Raw genomic sequence first — 22196 nt, 5'->3', positions numbered from 1 at the left:
ACACACACACACACCCACTGAAATATTACTTTTATTGCTCTTGACCTCCCCTTGGATCATATTGATGTCTGAGACATCTGAGGTGAAGCATAGACATACACACAGAGGGACATATTTTCAAACCTGCTCCGATTGTGTGTTCAAAATTTACTTAGGTACCAAAGCATTTCTCATTAGGGTATAGCAACAGTGCACCAGAGGAGCTTTAAGCAATTGAAAACTATTATGTCTTTTTGTTATTGTTGGAAACATATAACATACCTGCCTAGGAATAACCTGAAGGACTGGTGTTGGTCAAAACAGCCATTATTATCACTCATTCACCACCACATTCCACCAGTTTCTTTCAAGTCTCTCACTAACTAGGTGCTCAGTCTGAATGCTTATCAGATACCAAAACACTGAAGAGTTATTTATAACATTGTGAGGAAGGATTTTATAGCTCTCGAAAGCTCAAATCAAAAACAGTAATTTTATTTTCTGTCTAGACAATGGTGAGGTAACAACAGAATTACTTTGTTTACAAAGGCATCTACCAGAAATATGCGCTCGCACTTATTTGATTGGCCCATTCTGTGTGTTGGCGGATGATGTATTGTGTCACGACAAAAGTTGAGCCGAATTCAACTTTTCTGCCCGACAGTCCTGCATAATTTTGTCAGAGCCCCCTACACCGAACCACCCGCTGTGCCAAAACAGTGTCCTCACTGAAATAAATGAGAATGCAGCATTTTTTCCCCCACAGTGCTAATGTCAGTCTTAGCGCTACCTTATTTCCATCAGGACTAGGCCTATGCAGTGTTACCGCATAAGTGTAAAGGAAAAACAACTAATAAAAGACAGTGTTACTCTACATACCGGTTGCTTTAGAAGCTCTATTTCGCCTCCCTTAGTGTCATGCTGTGGGTAAAAGAGTCCTACTGGGCTGTGATCACTTCCATCCTCTTGTCTCTACATTAAGTAAAGCTCGTTCTCCCCTCTTTATTTATATATATTTCACAGGCCTCTTGATGTATAATTCCTTTAATTACAGAGCGAGAGGGACTGAGGCGTGTATGGATCAAGTCTCAGCAGCAGCTGTCAATCATAAGAGAGAGACGGAGATAGAGTGAGCAAGTGAATGGGAGAGAGAGAGATAGGGAAAGGGAAGAGAGAATAATAAAGGGAGGTGGGCAAAGAAAAACAAATGGTGAAGAAAGTGCAGAAAAAGGGAGAATGACCTTTGGAGTGATGATAAATTTTATGATGAACACATTGACATGAAACACACATGCACAGTCTTTCTGAAAAGCAAAACTTTTGTTGTTTCTGTACACAGAAAGTTCTTGAATTCAGCAAGCGGAACAGCAGTAGTATATGTTCTGTTTTCTTCAAGGTGTTTCTATACCAGCCGGTTTTGTGACAAAAGCACATTACTCACACAGCATCAACATAAACAGTAGAGAGAAATAAGTTTCTCAAAGAGACATTGGAGAAAAGCAGCAAGAAGCGAGCAAAGGTCAACAAGATAAGGAGCACTCTCATGGATTGCAAAACCACACATACACACACACATATATACAGTACACACACTGATCTTTGCCTATAGATATGAAACCAGATAGAAGAAAAGAAGAAGAACAACAAAGTATATAGTTAGAAAAAACAATGTAATGCACATCACAAAACCTACATTTGAATGCTTATTAAGGCAAAATCTTTCAAATATATGAATATATTTATCTAGCTGGGGAGGTCAAATCTTATTTTCATTCACCAAGTCCCTTGCTGCCATTTATCACTGCGCAGTATGGAAAAGAGCTTTTAAATGTGCATTTACCGTTTAATCTGCTTGAACAGAGGCAGTGAAAACATTTAAAAGGTGTGTTTTTTCAACTTTGTATCAAATTTCATCACTGGAGATCACATTGTTTACCTTATTGTTTGAAGTTAAATGTATATACTTAGTTGCATGTACTCAGAGCCAGCAAGACATCTTGTTTTACCTTCTTTCATACCTAATTTCAGAGTATAATAAGATTAAAGCATAGTCTATCAACCACCATTACAGTAATGCAGGCATTTTGTACACTTTCCAATATTTTGTCTCTCTGTGTTGGAAACCCCCTGCAGAGTTCAATAAAACCTTGTTTAATTAAAAGTAACAAAGTTATTCATGACTATTTTAAAATTCAGACTTTACTAGCTGGAGCGCAATGGTGTGAGAATGCTCTAGACTCAGGGTGTTGTTTACGTTTATACATTTAGACTAGCCATGAACTCCCATTCATTAAGAACCAGACATAGTCGACGTGCATAAAAGCGAAAAAGAGAATGTAATAATCAGTGATTTTCATAACATTTCATTTTCCTATCCCCTTCCCAAATACTGTAAATAGCGTATTCCTGTTAATATGACCAGGTTGACTACAAAAAAGACAATAAGGCACAGATGACAAAATTCTAAATAAATATATGAAGTTGTTGTCTGTGATTGTTTCTGATGCTGAATGTGCTCTTGTTTTCTTCTCCCTCCCAAAAGAGATCTTGATCCCAATGAGATGACATGATTAAATAAACCTTACATATATTAAAAGAGCTTTAATGACTCAATATCAGTCAATAACAGAACTCCTACCTATCATATCTGGATTATGTTCATGCTTTTGAGTCATACAGACTCTCAAATCAGGAATTTTGTGTACAGATAGAAAATAAATGTAGTTTAATGAAAGCAATATCAGTTTATAGTTATTTGCACTTGAAACCGACATTAAAATGTAATTGTATTTGCTAAACTGTTTATTTAGGATGACTCACAATATGGATTTAAATCAGTGTTCGTTACTTTACCCAAATGAAGCAAAAGTGCTGTCTATTGCAGCCAAGTACACTTGAACTGTCATAAAGACTTGAACTCAGTGCAAATAATTTGAATGATATGGCTTTTATCATAAGCTGGATGCAATGGCACATTTCTTGCTGAATTAGTGCAATAATTCATCTGCGATTTAAAAAAAAATATATCTCATACCAGTTTCCTGTTGTTCTGGTTTGCCAGTTTTGTTTTTATTTTTGTTTTTAAATTGTTCTGAATTGCAGCTCTGAGTTGCACTAAAATGTCTTTAAATTCTTCAATAATAATATCAGTGAATCGGAGCTGTGCGCTACATTTCTCTTTGCCATTAGGTTAAATGGCCTCCTACTCAAACTTCACTCTCTCTCTCTCTCATTGTAATTGGATCTAGCTGAGCTAACATGAAGTGCTAAATGAGTTAGCAGCTATTAGAGACAAGAAACACTCTGTGTGAGGGCAGAGGTTATGTCTGTGTGTGTTAATGTGTGTGCGTGTTCGCTGTGTGTTTTTAAGAGGAATCAATGTATTTTTTTTAATAATTCATCATCAGCATATTCTATGCATATGCATGTGTATGTGACTGTATCATGTGTAGGTGTGTGTTTGTGTGTGTGTGCATGGAAGCTAGTAACACAGTTAGGGGCCATTACAGCTGCAGAAGAGTGAGCACAATAGAGCAGAGGTGAGGACAGTGGCACAAAGAGAAAACTCAATAACCGCTAATGGATGGGAGTGAAGAAAGGAGAGGAGGAATAGAGGGAGATAAGGTGGATAAGGGGAGGGAGGGTGGTATTGGTGAAGATGAAGCCAAAAGGAGGGGGCAGATGAACAGAGCGGAAGAGGGGGGAGGAAGGGAAGAAAGGAGGCACATGAAGAGAAGAAGGTGGGGAATAAAGGGAGGAGGGGAATTTGATAAAGAGGTGAGAAATGGAGGGTGGTAGATAGATCAAAATGGACAGAGGTGAATAGAAGAAAGATGGAGCAGAAGTGAGAAGAGAGGGCATACTGTAAATGTTAATAAGTGTTACCCTTAACTGTTTTGTTTTTGTTTTCCTTAAAGCTCTTTCCATGAAAAGAGATTCTTAGCCCACTGAGTTTCCTGCTTATATAGAATATTAAAAAACAGTGTTGGGAGAAAGATGAAGAGAAAAATATTGAACAGAGACTTACAGAACCAATAAAGTAAGGGGTGGTAGGAAGGGAGGGCAAAAAAACCAATAATAAAGGAAAAGAAAAAGGAAGAAATAAAGGAGATCGGGAAGGGAAAAAGCAGAGACATTTGTTTAGGGAATACAGGAAACATACCTTGAGGGATTGAAGGAAGAAGAAGAAAGGAAGGAGGGAACGATACAAGCCATAGTGGGGGTTTGTGAGTAAGAACAGGAGGGAGACAGAAAGAGTTGAACATTAGCTCAGGGAAATGGGAGTTAGGGACCAAGGAGGTGGGGGCCAGTGGTTATTATTACAAAGCTTTGGAGCTTAGAAAGGGAAGCGAGAGTACGAAAAACATCATGAAAGGGGAGTTACAGTAAGTGTGGAGAATTCACAGTGTTGTAGAAACGAGGATTGACAGGAAGGAAAAGAGGAAAAAAAAAGTTGCAACATTGTGATCAAAAACGAGACGGCAGTATTGTTTCAGCTGTGGGGGTGTGCTTGACTTATCTCATCAAACACTTAATCTGCCTGAAACAGACACAGCACTTCAAGATAAGATAAATCAAACTCTCCTCATTTACATTTTCTCCACAAATCCTAAATATATTCTGCTTGCAATAGTGACTGTAGTTTTATGTTAGGATTATTTATAATGATGATAATGATTGTTTCCAGTTAATTTTTGATTAAGTGATACTTTTACCAAATATATGCAGAAAAACAAGGACAAAAATCGTATTTTTCCTGCAAACAATAGGAAAGCATGGGTTGTAAAACATACAGTACATTGTGTAGGTAAAGGTAAAAGACCCCCCCCCCCCCCCCCCCCCCCCCTCGAATGTACCCATATTATTTGCTAGATACAATAGAGCTGCTAGCATGAAATTGCTATTTACAGTACCTTGATATGATGTGATCTGGTCTGACATGTCATTGTCACCGCTCGCTATTTATTGTCAGTGTTTGTTGGCTCACAGCCTGAACACAGTGCTCTATTTATGGAAAATCTGCGATGGTCAGCGGTGACTCTGTGCATGTCTGTGAGTGTGTGTGCGTGTGTGTGTGGGTGTGTGTGTGCGTGTGTGTGTGTGTGTGTGTGTGTGTGTGTGTGTGTGTGTGTGTGTGGGTATGTGAATGGGAAGTGTGTGTGTGTGTGTGTTTGTGTGTCCAAGGCTGTGTCAAAGATGGGGATATGGAGACTGTGTTTGTGTGTGTGTGTGTGGCATTCATATGTGAAGAGATGGGGCTGATGCAATGCATTCCCATGTGTTGCACTGTCTAAAGGACAATGATATGTCATTGTATATATGTGTGTGTGTGTGTGTGTGTGTGTTTAGGAAAAAGAGAGAGGCAGAGAATTATGCAGTGATTACTCTTGTTGTCACTTGGGCACGAGTGTCTATGTTTATTTATGTGCAAGTGTGTCAGAAAGAGAAACAGAGCGCATGTATTCCCTTCTTGCGACCATTGTCTGTTTGTTTAAGTGCATTGCTCTGTGTGTTACATATGGTTTATGTATGACTCTACAGACGGTATACCTGCTTTAGATGGAAATTGAGGCAGTGTGTTTGTGTGTGTGTGTGTGGTAGGTCTTGACCATAGGATTATATTCAGACAAGGGATCTCATGCTCACTTAAGTGAAAGTAAGACCCCCTTACATCAACAGTACCCAGTTTACAATACTGTGCACCTGGGGATTTCTATTGTGTGAACTGGAGGCAGATTATGTTTCCTTGGCATTTACTTGCAGTAACTCTCTGCTCTGCTGTGTATACAGCTGTGGCCAAGTCCCACATCGTGAATTTAATACAGCATTTTCAATAGTGTTCTTGTCGAGCAGTGCACACAAATATTATCCTGCATATCTAACTGTTGTGTTTAGTTGGTAACACACACTCCCAATATCTTGCATACATATTTTCCTTCTTCCTCCTAGGCACTTTTTCTCAGGAATACACCTCCCACCATGTTGTTTGATAGTGATCCAACCGTTGACTGTATATAAATATGGATGACACGTCTCCACTCCCTACCGCTATGCAAAAGTGAAGCCAAAATATCTCCTTTCTGGGAGCTGGCACTTTGCTTGTGTGACATCACTTGGAGCCTGCGCAGTAGAGTCAGAAAGCAGGATGACAGCCCACTGGACACGCCGCCTCAGCCATCCCGCCACCTGACAAAGGTTTGATAGCGGCTGTCATAGCTGTCAATCAGGACGTCACACCCCATTTTTATACTGTCAAATAACTAATTAAAAACAAACTTATCAGAAAAATTAGCACTTTAACATACATCAGCATGATAAGAACTACCTAAAATGACAGACACCATCTTTGGGAAAAATTTATTTGATGTGAATTTTGATATTTTAGTCATGTCATCCATTTTTATATACAGTCAATGGATCCAACATATACAGTAGCACAAAGAAAAACTAAAAGAAAAACTGTGCAGAAGTAGGAAGAAAATGGAATCTGCGATGCATTAAGATAATACTGTGACTTTAACTCACACTAATTAGGTATGACAGACTGTAATTAGCGTCGCCCACCAAGCACACTAACTATGCATGTTAAAATGTAAAATGATTAATATTTTGATTTTGTCTTAGCTATATTGGATACAGATTGAGGGGATTTTGGTAAATGAATGGAAGATGCTGTAAGTAAAATAAAATATTAAAATGCAACAACTGATTTGCATTTCATTGCAGTTGCTACATGTGTTTGTGTTTGGCTTGCTTGAAAGTGACATAAATACAGAGAAAAGAGAACGGGTTTGAATGTTTCAGGACCATGGAGAGAGACACAAAGAGAGAGAGAGTTGAAATGCTTCAGGACCATGGACAGGGACCAAGAGTAGCAGTGTTAGATTCAACTTCTGTAAATAACTTCATCTGCTGTTTCTATTCACTATTTGTACTAACTATGTGACTACTGACAACCATGCAACATTTGACTGTAATCAGGCAGATTTTTTTTTACAGATGAACACAGCATTAAATTATTTATCTATGCAGATTACATTGCTACTGTAGTCGATGATTGCTGAATTCTTTTGGAGAATTGTCATTTTTCCATTAAAATGTTATATCCATCCTTTTTAAAAATGCTGGATTGCATTACAAGTTAGCAGCTTCTTTATAATTGTGGCTGCATTAAAAAAAGCAGTCATGTCTATTTTGTTTAAATACTGAATACCAATTTTTGTTTCCTTTTATTCTATTTATACGGATCTTTTGTTAATAAGCAAAAGGAAAGTGAGGGAAGTTAATGACAGATGCACTGGGGAAGAGAAATTTTGTCCACCTTAATTTGTTTTTCTGCCTGCAGGGGAGTAACTGAGAACAGTAACTTTAATGTTTAACCTCACCATGAACACAGCTTGACTGAAAGACAGAGGGTAAGATAGAAAGGGAGAGAGCCGGTCAGTCCTTTTTTGTCATTTGTTATTAATCTGTTTTCTACATCAGATAAAAAAGGGGGAAGAAGGAGAGAGAAAAAAATGATAGCAGTGAGAGAAAGATAAAAGGATTGGTTAGTAAATGGGTGAGTCAGGGAGAGAGAACAAGAGAGGGAGGACAGTAAAGGTGTAAGAGACACAGTCCCAGGGTGAGTGAGGGATTTAAAGAAAGAGAAAGGAAGGAAGAGAGAGAGACAGATAGAGGAAAGGACACACTCTATTGGCTCTCAGCACAGCCCAGGGGTAATTTCCTCTCCACATGAGAAATGCATGCTGGGATATGGAATCACCTCCAAGGGAGGGTAATGATGCATTGCCAGAACCTTGGCCCTGAGGCACAGCTGTGTGTATGTGTGTGTGCGCGAGTGTGTGTGTGCGTGCATCTGTGCCCTGGCCATCATCCCTGCCTGTTCTGGGTAAATTGCCCATTGTAGTTATTTTCCTTTTCTGAGGTGGCCTATCTGTTTGTGAGTGTGTGTATGTGTGTGTATGTGTGAGTGTGTGTGTGTGACCTTGGGATGATAGCAACCCTGTGTGTCTGCCTTCCTTTCTGCAACGCTGATCTTCTCCCTGAATCTGAGGCCTGGGAGATAGAAGGATAGATGAAACAGAAACAGAAAGACAGATCATTTAGAATTAGGTGGCCACCGTGTAGTCACACATTTAGACATTAAAGTATTTAGACAAATGGAAAAACTTGGCACATAAATCACACACACAAGTAGATGCTGAGGCTAACGATTACATCATATTTGGCTGTCAGGCAGTAAGAAATCAGAATAGAAAGCATGAACTTAATTGCTGTGTTCAGTGTTTCACTGGTTGAAGGACATTTTCTGAGTGTGTGTGTGTGTGTTTGTGCACACACTCTGATGTGTGGAGTTGGTAATGAATCTGCCATGTTCTTTTGATCCAATCATTGCGTTATTGTTTTTTATGGTAATTACTGCCACTAACATTTCTTCGATTAACATCCATCAAACCTTTTACCCACTTAGACAGGAACACAAGCACACATGTTAATGCACCTATTCAGCACTACAAGCTAATCTATAGGGTATGAAAAAAAAAAAAGGTTAATATACGTTTCAGCTTCTTTGTACTCAACAAAAGTAAAGCAATAGATGCTCTCCATCCCTCCTCCTCGCATACTCGCACTGCTGCTCTGTCTCCTGACACCGGCGGCATTTGGGAGGGATTATGGGAAAATGTCACACCAGCAGAATTACTGTATATCTCCTCTCCTCCTCACGCCTCACTTCACCTCGCTTCTCTTCTAACTCATACTTGGGAACAACACAGTCTAACCGTACTCCATCTACAGATCTAATGATACACTGGGGGAAACGAAGCACAAATATCAATAGGACCGTAAATATCCATCGTAAAAGACTCAAAACTTATCTTTATCTTAATGTGCTTAAAGAAATAATCTAAAAAACATTTAATTTTCGCCTACTCAGAGAAAACACAATATGATTTGAAACAAGGGAAGTTGTCTCTAGTGTGACAGTATGTTTTTCAGTAATTTTGCATTTGCATTGTGGAGACCTTTTAAAACGTTTGTTAGGGTGCTTTGCAACAGCTCTTTTATCAAATATGTTTCTTCCAGTTGAGACAAATTTCCTCTATACGGATCTCTGGGTGACACTCAAAGTGTGTACATCTTAGTTTAATGCCGGCAGAAATCAGTTGCATGTGTAGCACAGCGCTATCAATTTAACTGCCCTCATGAGACAGTGCTACTTAGATTTCATTTTTCCTTGGACTTCAGTGCAGCCTTGCATGAACTTAGCACTATCGACTTTACACTCAGAGAAATGTATCTTGTCTTTAATTACCTCTTTTATTAACATCCTCCACAGGCATTAATGTCAAGCAGTTGTACATCTTGCATGCCACTGCTGTCATTGCACAAGGCTCAGTCCTCCGTGGGTCTGCAGATGTTAAGGTCAGCGAGTTGTATATCTCATGTGCAGGAGAGGGATCTTGACCTTTCAGCTAAGTTGCTTGTAGGAAATCAAGCGTTAAGTGCTTGTTATTGGACCCAGCGGGACTCTGTAATGACCAAAGAACTAAAATAAAGCTGAACTGGGGAGAACAGAGGTACAGGAGGTAAGAATAAAAAAGCAGTTGAACAAAGAGGGGAACAAGTTTATTCAATAGAAAGGGAACTACTGCAAAGGTAAACTCGTTGTAGAAGGTGTCCTGTCAGGCACTTGTTTGTCTCAGTTGTTGTGCTTAGCTGAAATTATAATTACAATTGTTTCTTGTCAGTGGTGACCACGTTTAGCCATGCTGCAGTATCCACCAGCTGCAGAGGTACGAAAGCACCTGCATATTACAATCATCTCATAATACAGCCATGTGGAAGTGGCTTACTAAAGTAAAACACTTACACCCCCCCCCTTTCACTGGGTGAAAGAGGATGTTAAAAACACATTTTTATAAGTGTGTTTTGTTTTTCATAAGTCTATGCACAGTATGCTCACTTTTTATCTGTCACATACCGTAGTTGTAACCTTTTCAGACTCCTTGTAACCTTTCAGACTGCTTTTCTTTTGCCTCCATGAGATTTCAGTTTATTTCTTGGCTGAGAAGGAAGACCTCTCAAATAACATTTTGACACATGTAACACTTAAATTCTCCACTGAGCCACTCAAAAGCACAGAGTCACTGTCAATGTTATAGTAGAACAGAGAGGGACAAAACACATACTGTAAGAAGGTCAACAAGGTCCTTGAGCTATATTCAAACACAGGATCACAGGAGCATTAAACTGAATGCAGTTCAGCCAGTGGGGGCAATACTGTAGGATGCCCAGAAGTGGGCTTGTGACTGGGAGGTCATTGGTTCAATACTCAGACTGTCAGGATGAATCTATATGAGGAAGTGAAACAGCAGCTCTTGAATCTGCTTCCTTACTTACTACTAAATGAATCTACCCCAGTTAAATGAAGCTAAACAAATAAAAAAAGATTAATTGACAAAGTGTCGATGGCAGCCATTGTCAAGGAGGCCTACAACAGTTATTTACAGTGTGGAGACACACTGCTATTTACCGTGTAAAAATAGCCGTTTGACAGTCTAGTTATTTATTTCATTATTTATTTTCATCCCAGGAAACTCTCTGGTTTTGATCATAGACCCCCTGCTTGTGATTTGCGAAGTCAATCCAATTTTTCCATTGAGACATGATAAAATAACTTGGATGCATCCTAGGGGTGCTGACTCAATTTAGAAACAGTCCTCCATCATGCATCCATTGCTCCATCTCTCTCTCTCTCCCCCTCTATCGCACTCCTTCAGGTAGAGAAGGCTCGACAGTGATGATGGGTTGGGAGGTGTAGGCATTCATCCAGCGCCCCAAGTGTTTTCTCCCTCTCTCTCAATCTAAACACACAATTCTCCTTCCTGCACTCCCTCCTGTTGTTCTTTGTGTCTATTAAAGCAGCTTGTCTCTACTTTTTTTTTTTTTTTAAACTCCAGTCCTCTCTCTCCCTCACTTTCTTTCTCTGTCTAGCTCTCTTCCTCTCCTTCCCTCTATCAATCTTTCTGCTCCTTTTTCACCGCAGGGTATGAGGTGATCCCTAAGGCTCCTCTCACCATACTGATGATAGTTGCGTGTTCATGTTTGCATCTGAGTGTGCAATAATGGTGGGAAAAGAAAGGGTGAATGATATATAGAGAGAGAGAGAGAAGTGGGAGGGAGAGAGAATGGTGAATTGAGGAATAGATGGAGGGCAGGCCCTTGTATGAGTCATTGGACAAGGTTGTTAGTGTTTTCTTACTCCTCTTAGTGCAGGTGTGTGTGTATGTGTGTGCTTTGAGTACACGTGTGCATCTCTGTGGGCATTGGCACATACTGCAATAAGTAACATGTGCATTCAGGCGTGATTGTGTTTGCTTTTCCCCTGTGTACATTTTGTGCCTTTTGTGTATTTTCCTGAATCACTTCACTGATTTTGCAGTCTTGAATGTCTTGAAACGCCATTTCTCAATGCCAAAGCTTGAATCTTGTGAAATGCAGACCTCATATTTCAGTAAAGCTAGATCGATATTATGGCCGTTTCTCAATACCATCTCTGTAGCATTTAAGTATGTCATGAATTAACTTTCATTCGATAGAAAAGGAGTTCTGATTGGCTCAGTTGCCATGCTTCCAATGTAAATGCAGTCTACAGATGAGTTGTCAGTGAAAATACAAATTATTTTGACCAATTTCAGCTACATGTCTTTTCTTTATTGTTTTATAGCTGTCACAGAGCTGTAAAACAAGTACTGCTCGAGCTAGGTAATAGTTTCACTGCTATTCCATCATGGGTTTTACTTTCATGCCAGCAATCATTTTGCAAGGATGGGTGAACATGTGGAAAATATAAGTTTTCTTACCAAATTATACCTCTTTAGAGAATGCACTCATCTGTGTCATTGAAATGTTGCTCAGTGAATATGAGGCAGCGAATAAACCCAAACCTCAGATCAAACTGATTAAAAAGGTGGAAAAATAAAAGATCACTACGATTCCCCGAAGGAAGGAGCCACAGTTTCTATAACTGTGTAAATATTTTTTTGAAATCTTTCGTTTTGCTGTGTGTTCAGTGGACCCAGTATGAATATAGTCTGCCCTTTGTCACATTGTATATAACCCCAGCCATGTTGGAGCTCTAGCATGTGATATTTGTATTGCACAGCTCTGTTCCTTATTCCTCTCTTGCCTCCATCCCAATCTTATTTGAAGTGGATGACTGCTTTTAGTCTCACTTAATCCGCTTTTGAAGGCTGTATTAATGTCTGTGTGTTTGTGTGTGTGTGTGTGTGTGTGTGTGTGTGTGTGTGTGTGTGTGTGTGTGTGTGTGTGTGTGTGTGTGTGTGTGTGTGTGTGTGTGTGTGTGTGTGTGTGTGTGCGCGCGTGTGCTTAAGCAGGTGTGTAACTGAATGACGTACATTATCACATGAGAAATGTCGAAATCTTTAAATGCAGTACATTATAGTACTCTTATATAGTAGTACATTCATTATCACTATTTTTCTGTCAAGTTACACAAACATGTCATAATCATGAAATTATCAATATAATCATATAATCATTATCAATATCATAATTACAACATTGTCAATCTGATCATCCTTATTTTCTGCCTTCACCGCCCTCCGCCCTTTCATGTTCCTCCTCATCATTATCCGCTTTCATACACTCTGATGTTGTGCATGTAGTGGTAGTAGCAGTCAAACAAGACTTAAGTCAAAACTTAGTATATGGCTGGACCGTGTATGGTCAATGTGCAAAATTGTGGCTAATTTGTTACAGGGATAGTCAGTGGTAGTGTCTATAATGTGAATTCCTGGATATTAAATGTTCATCTGCAATTCTCCGTGGTGGTTCCAGTAATATTTGTTGTTAAAGTGTACTGAAGTAGCATATCATATGACGTGGTTAAGCAACGTTTGAGTGAAAAAAAAAGGTTATAAATACAGTTGCAAGAACAGTACTTTCCACTATATCTTGGGATGTTTGATTTGAAAGAGAACTTATTTTATCTGTTAACTCCCCCTGTTCTTTCCGTTTGCAGATGTCTGTAAACATATAGTCTCATCCATATGTTTATGTAGGATTAGCATGCTAGGCTAACAGTCTGTCAGATGTGTGAGTTTATATCCACGCCGTGATGTCTTTGAGAGCACACAAACACCGTAAACACACCTGTCACCTGCCCAGCATAGCTACACTTTATTTTTATACAGTTGATGGGCTACACACTAGAGGTGCCGCGATATTGATTTTTTTCCTTATTCTTTGTAGCCTCTGTAGTCTAAATGTTCGTACTCAACAGATGTTCTAAATCTTTATTCCAGTGTTGTCATTAAGAGTCCAACTTTTCAGCAGGGATATTGTTCGGCCTTCAGCACATCGTTCTTTATAAATAAATAAATAATAGAATAACTTGAGCTGCTCACTTAGTGGTGAAGTGGTGATCAGCTGGACTCTGCAGTGGATGTGACATGATTGCGTTACCACAGTAACACGGTAACTGCAGCAGTTCTACTACACACAGCATGGCACAGCTATGCAAACGGTGCTAGCCATGCTAACTAGCTGCTAGCCATCGTGCAGTCTGGTAAAATGGATCCGTCATGGCTCTTTGTGTCCACGGGTTGGTGCTTCTGTCAGTGTCGGAGCCTCTGTGTCAGACGCTTCAGTTGGTAAAAAGTTTTTTAAAAGTTATTTTGAGGCTGCGCTTAAGGGCTCTGCTGTAAATTCCCCCGAGGACATAATTGAAACTGTTTGCGCCGATTCATTTTGAAAGGTACCGGCCAATGGGGATACTCCAACACTGGGCCGGCCACACCAATGGTGTAACTTCATCACTCAGTCAGTGAGTCAGTCAGTGACAGACATTTGGGGGTTATAGGGCTGGTCTGTGGCTAGTCCAGCCAAAAATATTGCTTTAATGTCAGTGACACATGACAATCATTACTACCATCGATCTCAGAAGCAGAGTAATCAACATTATCAATGTCATGGTCATGTCTGGTTTTTCATTGTCTAAATTATTCCTTTTTATCTTCTTATTCATATTCATCATTACCATGTTCTTACTCTTTATGTCATCATCTCCATAGTCACTATCATTACCAGCATGTTCTCTGTATTGTTTTACACAGCTGTTAGCAAATCCAGTACTGCTACCACTTTTCTGTGTTATATTATTGCCCCAGTGTGAACTAATGAGAATAGCAGGTGCATAAGCCAATCACTGGTTTATTAGTTTTTCTTCCCTCTTGCGTCACCTTCACTGATTGCATCTCTCTCTCACAAGCACACTGCACACAAGCGGTACTGAAATATTAATATTCCCACACCGAAACTTGCACAGTACCCAAGGAGAGGTTAGTCACCTCAAGGTGAACTGGAAGTTCAAAATTACCCTGTAATGCCTGGACAGTGGCGAATCAAAATGAATTATGGAGCTATTTTGTTTTAGATATATAAGAGCTGCATAACTGCCTATTGTTTAGAGGAATTGTTTGGAAAGTAAATGCTGCTTTGGAAAGACATTGAATTCAGCAACAGGACTTTGACAATACAGCATGTCTATAGTAATGATTTGAAGGTATAAATGTTTGCAAAAGGGCAAATGCTGCTCGTGGCTATTTAACCTGTGTGTGAAGTGATTGTTGTTGTCATTGGATAACCAAACTGCTCTGAATAAGTGAATTCATTTTCATTCTATGTCACAACTAATAGGTCATGACTTCAAACAGAGCAAGTCAGTGCATTTACATGTTCTTAAGTAACTGGATTACTTCCTGCAGTAACCTGATTTCTTAAGCATTTTAACGAGAAACATTACTGGGGTCAGGGGTTAGAGATGTCTGGTTAGCAGAGTTCGATTTTTACTGGAGAAGCACAGTAGCCAATTGTCTCATGATCCACCCACAATCACAGACAAATTCATGGTCAAACATTTGGGGTGATTACCTTCATGGTACTGTCCAATGTAGTGTCCAATCTGTAGTGCCATGTGGCCCCTGAGTGGCCCCTACAACACATTATTTAAGATAGACTGTTCCGACATAGAGCAGGTAGACAGCAGAGGGCATTTAGCATGGCCCAGCAGCTGTGAGTGAACTCCAAATGGAACCTGTCAAGGAAGGAGGGAGGAGGTTTTAACACAGACAAGCACACACAAACCCACACAAGACACATTGTGTGTGAGAGAGAGAGGGGGGTCAAATACCAACAGAGGGCAAAAGTTTGTGTTTATCTGCATGTGTCTGGCAGGCCACCTCTTGTTTAATTTCAGGGTAGGTTTGTGACCTCTACAGTAAATGTCTGATTCTGTAATATGAATCTGGCAGCAGATGAACGGATTACACGCATGTGCACACACACATACAGACAGTGCTAATGTCCAGCTTGACCTTATCAGTTTAATATTCACATGGCAGAATAATTCTGGATGATTTGTGATTGCATGACACACACGGACACACAAACTGTCAGTGTGTTGGATCTTCATTAGATTGCGAGGCGTGAAGGTGCATTTACTGGTCATGTACACACACCAACACACACACACACACACACACACACACACACACACACACACACACACACACACATGCACACACAGGTCAGCATCCTCATTAGCATCATCACAGTAAAAATAGCTCACCTTTCTTGTTTGTCATTCAGAGGCCAGAGCAGACTCGTTGACATGATTGCATCTCGGCTTGCAAATCAAGAGACAATGGGGCAGTAATTTTTCAGCAAGCTCTCGTTCATCCAGCAGCTTAATCTTCTGCCTGCACTTTGATTGGCTGAGTGCAGTGGATGGGGATTTGATTGGTCAATTTATTCACTTGTGTTGTATCATGGCTGAAATTAAGAGTGGTTATTGTCGGACGGCATCGCAGTACATGCTGATGGTGGTTCACTGATGTCAGTTCTCTCATCAATCAATCTTTGCCAAAACCCACTTCAGTCTAAAGAAGGTTGGCATTACTCAACTTAAAATCAGGATACAAAAATTTACTGCTTGGATTTGGATACTTGCTCCAAATAGGAGAGTAATGAAAACCATTATAATCAGCTAACATCTCTCCTGAAACTGTTTCAAAAATGAACAGACCTCCTTGCAGTGATATACAGTAATAATGTATATCACTTTGGCTTTCTTACCACTTTGGACACAGTAGAGTACACAAGTCATTCCCAATGACGTTGGCTGTTTTATAAAGCCCACTTGAAACAACATCTTTTTATACTCTGTCTCTTACTACAACCAAATTGTTTGGTAACCCTTCCTTTTACAGTCCCCTAATTACTAAGTATTTACCCAGTAAATATATGGTATACTATAGTATATTATTGGGTAATTACCGCTGGTAATAAGTAGGTAAATACAGTGGAACTACAGCTGAAATACTAAGAAAAACCTCTACTATTACCCATCAACTCACCTAAGTACTGTGTAGTTGTGAGTAGTTTAAGTTGGTAATAACTCAGACATAATTGCGTACTTCCTAGGATAGTAAGCAACCAATTCTTAGAAACACCTCCTCTATTACCCTTAAATTCAAGTTGCAATTGTAGTTATCCAAGGTTTATGTTGGTAACAGCCCAAATTTAATTATGCACTATCTAGAAATTAAGAAAGTACTTTCCAATAAATTACTTTTTCTTATATAGTTATTGTTCATAGCTACACCCATCTATAAAGGGTTTATTAGATTTACCGTATAAGTACCTGGTAATAACCTCCACAGGAACAGTCTTCCTCTAGTGCAATGGTGCATCTTCTTAAATAGTGGGTACGTTTTTGCAGATGTTTTTACTATTTACTCAGTAAGTAAGCTGAAACTGTACTGTAAAAGGAAGCCTTGTTTGTTTCATGGAATTACCATGTTCTTACCATATCCTTTGTAATAGATTATTACACTGTCCGTGCCGTTAACAGGAACTTGTACCATATACAGACGGGTGACAATTTAAAGGAAAAACTGGTACAGGTCTGAATGCTTGACCCCTACAGTGAGGGGATTTAGTGTCTCTCGGCATTGGCATTGATTCTGCAAGTCTATGGAACTCTTCTGGAGAGATGAACACCATTCTTCAAAAAAGATATTCCCTCATTTGGTGTTTTGATAATGGTGGGGGAGGGCGCCGTCTAACACATCAGTCTAAAATCTCCCATAAGTATTCAAGTGGGTTGAGATCTGCTGACTGTGAAGGCCATAACATATGATTCACATCATTTTCATACTCACCAAACCATTCAGTGACCCCGTGTGCCCTGTGAATTGGGACATTGTCATCCTGGAAGAGACCATTCCATCAGGATAGAAATGTGTCATCATAGGATAAAGGTGATCACTCAGAACAACTTTGTATTGATTTGCAGTGACCCTTCCCTCTATTAGCTTAATTGAATTGTGATCTTTTTTTTACCCTGGAAGCTCCGGTGAGTTGACTTAGCCTGCACTAGTAGCATAGTTACTGTAATAGCATAGCGTCTTGCTAGTTTAAGAGAATATGAGCAATAGTTAATTTGTGTGAAATAAAGCTAAAACCAATCAGAATATTTTGTACAGTACTACAAAGTATTGTGGATGAATAGGGTGTGTTATTGGTTGGTTATTCTGCTCTGTCAGATCCTGTTTAAAGAGATTATAATTGTATGTTATATGAGAGATGTGGGGAATGTATTTCATTTATATGAGCAATACCTCGATTTACTGATACCAGGTGAAGTTCATATTTGGTGGAATACTATAAAATTATAAGAAAAATCCCTGGACAATAGGGTTGTGAAATTGAGTTTTGAGGAAATGGATGAGATCTCATTTGAAAGTAGACTGTATGATGATTTATCTGATTTATTCTGTACTGTATGTGCAGATTGGTTTTTGATGACACTGGATTTGTAGCTTGGAGTTAACTCTTTGCTGGAACGTGATGGTGAGCCAGTCCCAGTGGTGAAACATTCTGGGGGAAACCTTGAAGCGGTGTGGCCAGCTGCTTCGGATCCCATTCTACAGGACTGAAACAACGGATTTGCAGAAAATTGCCAGATAAGGAATGATCATCACACACCATTTTATCCTACCCGGAAAGAGAGACATTTAAGGAAAAAAGAGAGACACTGAGGACTTTTTTATTTTATTTCATTTTATTTTTGGTTACAAGAGCTCTTCTCATTGTGGGTTCTGTTGTTTTACTATATAAGAAAAAGTAATTTATTGGAAAGTACTATCTTAACTTCTAGATAGTACATAATTAAACTTGGGCTGATACCAACATAAACCTTGGATAACCATAATTGTAACTTGAATTGAGGGTAATAGAGGAGGTGTTTCTAAGAATTGGAACTTTCCTAGGAAGTACACAATTATATCTGAGTCATTACCAACCTAAATCAGTCACAACTACACAGTACTTAGTTGAGTTGATGGGTAATAGTAGAGGTTTTTCTTAGCATTTCAGCTGTAGTTTCACTGTATTTACCTACTAATTACCAGCGGTAATTACCCAATAATATACTATAGTATACCATATATTTACCGGGTAAATACTTAGTAATTAGGGGACTTAAAAAGAAAGGGTTACCAATTGTTTTTCAATCGAATAGATGTTCTGAGGCTACCAGATTGTGCTTTATTCCTGCTTTAGATACAGTAGAATACACAGCTCAATCTTAATGAGGGTCGTGAGTGATACATTATAATGGTTTAGGTCACCTCAGCTTCTATTGGCCCCCGTCTAATGAATGCTTGACTGAGTATATGTTTCACTGGCCCATTGTTTGGCTGTGTAAACATCCAGTAATTGCACTGTGTAACGGGGGAATAGTGCCACCGGGCTGAAAATTATTGATCAGCAAATGTGGGATAATAGCTGTGTGAATATGTGTGCATTTTTGCCTCTTTGATGATATGAGAGTGTGTGTTTGTGTCTTCAATGCATATGCATACGGGCAAGGGTGTGCACTTGTGTGTGCAGTTTATTGAATGTTTATGCGCATGTGAGTGTGTGCACCTGTGCTTAACTGCCGCATGTGTATATATTCAATACACTGTGGATGTGCATGTGTGAACACCCTTGTGTGTGTGTGTTTATAAAAGCACACCTGTCTGTCAGCTTAATGCCCTATTCGATTAGGCCTCCGATTCTGTGTGTTCAGCTAATTGCAAGGGCTAGTGCTGGCGTTTGTGTTTTCCTTACCCTGGAAAATCACTCCATGGCCATGCACACTAATGTTCCACTAATGTTCCCCCATGCCAGCGTCACACACACACATTCACACTCTTAAATGACATTTTCTGCATTTTAATTTTCAAGTTGACACACTTATCCAGAATAAATTATCAAAAGGGCAAAACGTAGAATAAGCCAACATTCATAAACTGATGCAAATTGGTTAAGTATTTGGTTAATAGAGCAGTTCAATGAACAGTGACACAGTGAAAGAACAGTGCAAATCCAAAGGAACATTTAAAGATAAAAAACTCCATATCACCCTTACTTTGTGAATCCTTTGGATTTGACACTTTTGGCATAATCACTCCCTCTACTAACTCAGGAGTTGGACAAGAATTGTAAATGAAGTGCACTTTTCTACTTGAAAGAGGAGAAGAAAAGTTATAAGAAGAGCTATAAAAGCATTTTTACTGATTTAAGGACAAGAAAGCAGATAAAGACAGATTTTTGACCTCATCAAAGAAATGTGGGGCAATTTTTTTATACTCAGTGAAGTACCATAATTATTTTGCCATTCAGCTTGAATAGCTTGTCATTTTAAACTCACTTACTCCTCACATTGATGAATGCAAAGAATACAAGTATTTTAACTTCCACCTTATTTTCTCACATAAAACAGACAAGCAACAATTACAATAATTGAGACATCTATATAATCTTTTATAGCACATGAAATAATACTTTATTAATAATGTAAGATCAGTATATATTAGAAGATCAAGATCAGCTCAAATTTTATTTGGGCTTCCTACTCTGGTTAAATACAGTACATTTTATCACCAGCTCTTTTTGCACAATCATCTCTCTCTCTGTCTCATTCAATATTAGTCAGTCTCATTCAACACCTCTCATTCTTCTCACTCAGTCCTTTGTTCGCTTTTATTCAACCTCGTGAGCCTCCTATCCCAGGCTGGAAGATGCCATAGAGAAAGCGTATTGATTTTTTTCTTCGTCTGTGTGGTTGCTGCCTGGGCTCCGATGGAAGAAATCTAGACTCATCTAAGATAGATAGATAGATAGAGAGAAACAGGGATGATGGTATGTGGAGGAATAGAAGAAGGAGAAAGTCACATGTGGCTTCTCATATTGAAGTGATGAGCTAGAGAACAGAAGTGATCTACTCTTCCTCCGTCCGTCCCATTCATCATCCCTCTGCTTTGCACTCTCTGCAACACGTTCTGTTGCTTTTATTCATGGCCTCTCATTTTCTTTTCTCTTCTCCTCTCCTCTCTACTTTTCTTCTGTCTTTCTCTTCATGATTTACCTTCTATGTAGAATTAATACTGCCTGCTCACTTTTCTATTTCCACAGAGAGAGGTGTTCTTTGATTACCAGAGTCATTTCCATGTGCTCAAACTGGGTAGCAGTATGAAAAGAGGAGGAGGATGATGACAGAAGATGAGGTGTTTTCATTGCAGCTGACTCACCACAGATTTTTTTTGTCAACTGTTAATTTCTGGATGAGATCCATCCCAGGTTCCATCCAGCCATCTCTATCTATCCATTTGTCTGCCTGGGTATTATGTGCATCATCCTCTCTCTTCCCCCACCTTTCATTGATCCCTTTTACTGTGGCTGGGACTTGTGTTCTTCCACAACAGAGTTCCACACAAAAAATATTTAGTGGAGCAGAAGAGCATGTGCAAAACATGTTGTAAAAGGCCAAGTTGTTTGTAACAACTCTACACAGGCAACTGCTCCTAAGAGATATAATAGCATGTATGTTTTTTTTGTACACAAGATAAAGCTGGTCATATCAATATATCAGTAATATATCTACTATATATAATGCATTATAGCAAAACACAATGTCAATACATTTTTCAGTTGCTGAACAATTCGCATAACAAACAACAGCACTGAAGCTGAAAATAACACAAACAATAAAGCTTAAAATAACACACTTTCATAATCTATCTCTGCCCAGATGCCTCTTACTTGGTCGCTTCAGAAGGCGAGTGGCGTTTGTGTTTCAGTCCGTCGTTTGGGTGCAGCTTGGCTCCTCAGCTGATCCTCGGTGGCCGTTGTGGAGAAAACAGCGGGGTTGACTCAGTTAAAGATGAGGCGATCCTTCATCTTTAACTGTCTTTAACTATCAGGCTTTGTGACTGCATGCAGGCCTGCCTTTGTCTCATGCACATGGAGTATGAGGCTCCACAGTTAAAAAAAACTCCTTATTTATAGCAGGATTTCACTTTTTTTCTTGTTCTTTACTCGGAATGGAAACTCCTCAAATACATCTGTACATGTTCGAGCCTTAATGAGATCTGAAATATGTGACAGGACAACGTGAAAAACACATGGAACAAACTTAACAACTTCAGCAAAAAAGGCTACGGAAGGGACAGCCATTTGTGGGCTTGCACAAACAATCTGATATCATCACGAGGAGGAAGTAGGGGTAACATTACAAACAAAGCGTTCAGAGCAGGCTGAAGTCATGGCTTTTGACTTTCAGGGAGCATTTTCATATACGTCAACCTCAAGTTTTGGACCTTTGACCATGTTTAGCATTGATATCTGACATCATAACAGTATAAAAATCACAGAAAATCACAAAAACCATGATATGTCCCCTTAAAAAGATTTATATCAACCCAAGTTTCCAAGGTCACAGTCATATACCTTTTATGCCCACTGTCCATCCTGACCTGCTAACTTGCAGCTTTCCTCTTACATTGAAACAAAACTAAACATAATCTAGGTAACATTATGTTTCCACCAATATTTTGTTAACCAATGGAAATTAATTATATATGACCATAATTTGTGAAAACTTTTTTTTCCCCTTCATTTTCATTCTTGTGAGGTAGAATATATTTTAAATACATATTAAATCCTTACCTGTGTCTACTATCACCACCCTCTGCAGCTGAGATGAATCCCGTGGCCTTGGCTGTGAATGCCAAAGAGAAACTTTCAAGCATTTATCAGTAGGGCACATCAACCGTGTTGGTTATTTTCCTGGATAGCATCTT

At 39.2% G+C, this 22196-nt stretch overlaps 1 protein-coding gene across 6 annotated transcripts in view; it reads left to right on the top strand.

Moving 5' to 3' along the window:
- ctnnd2a (catenin (cadherin-associated protein), delta 2a) overlaps positions 1 to 22196 on the top strand; it is a 279187-nt gene that overhangs the window by 167489 nt on the left and 89502 nt on the right. The window lies entirely within an intron of this gene.

Source organism: Thunnus maccoyii, chromosome 21 (genome assembly GCF_910596095.1).
Source record: "Thunnus maccoyii chromosome 21, fThuMac1.1, whole genome shotgun sequence".
NCBI lineage: Eukaryota > Metazoa > Chordata > Actinopteri > Scombriformes > Scombridae > Thunnus > Thunnus maccoyii.
The sequence above is the reverse complement of the archived record's forward strand: the minus strand, read 5'-3'. Positions and strand labels throughout refer to the sequence as shown.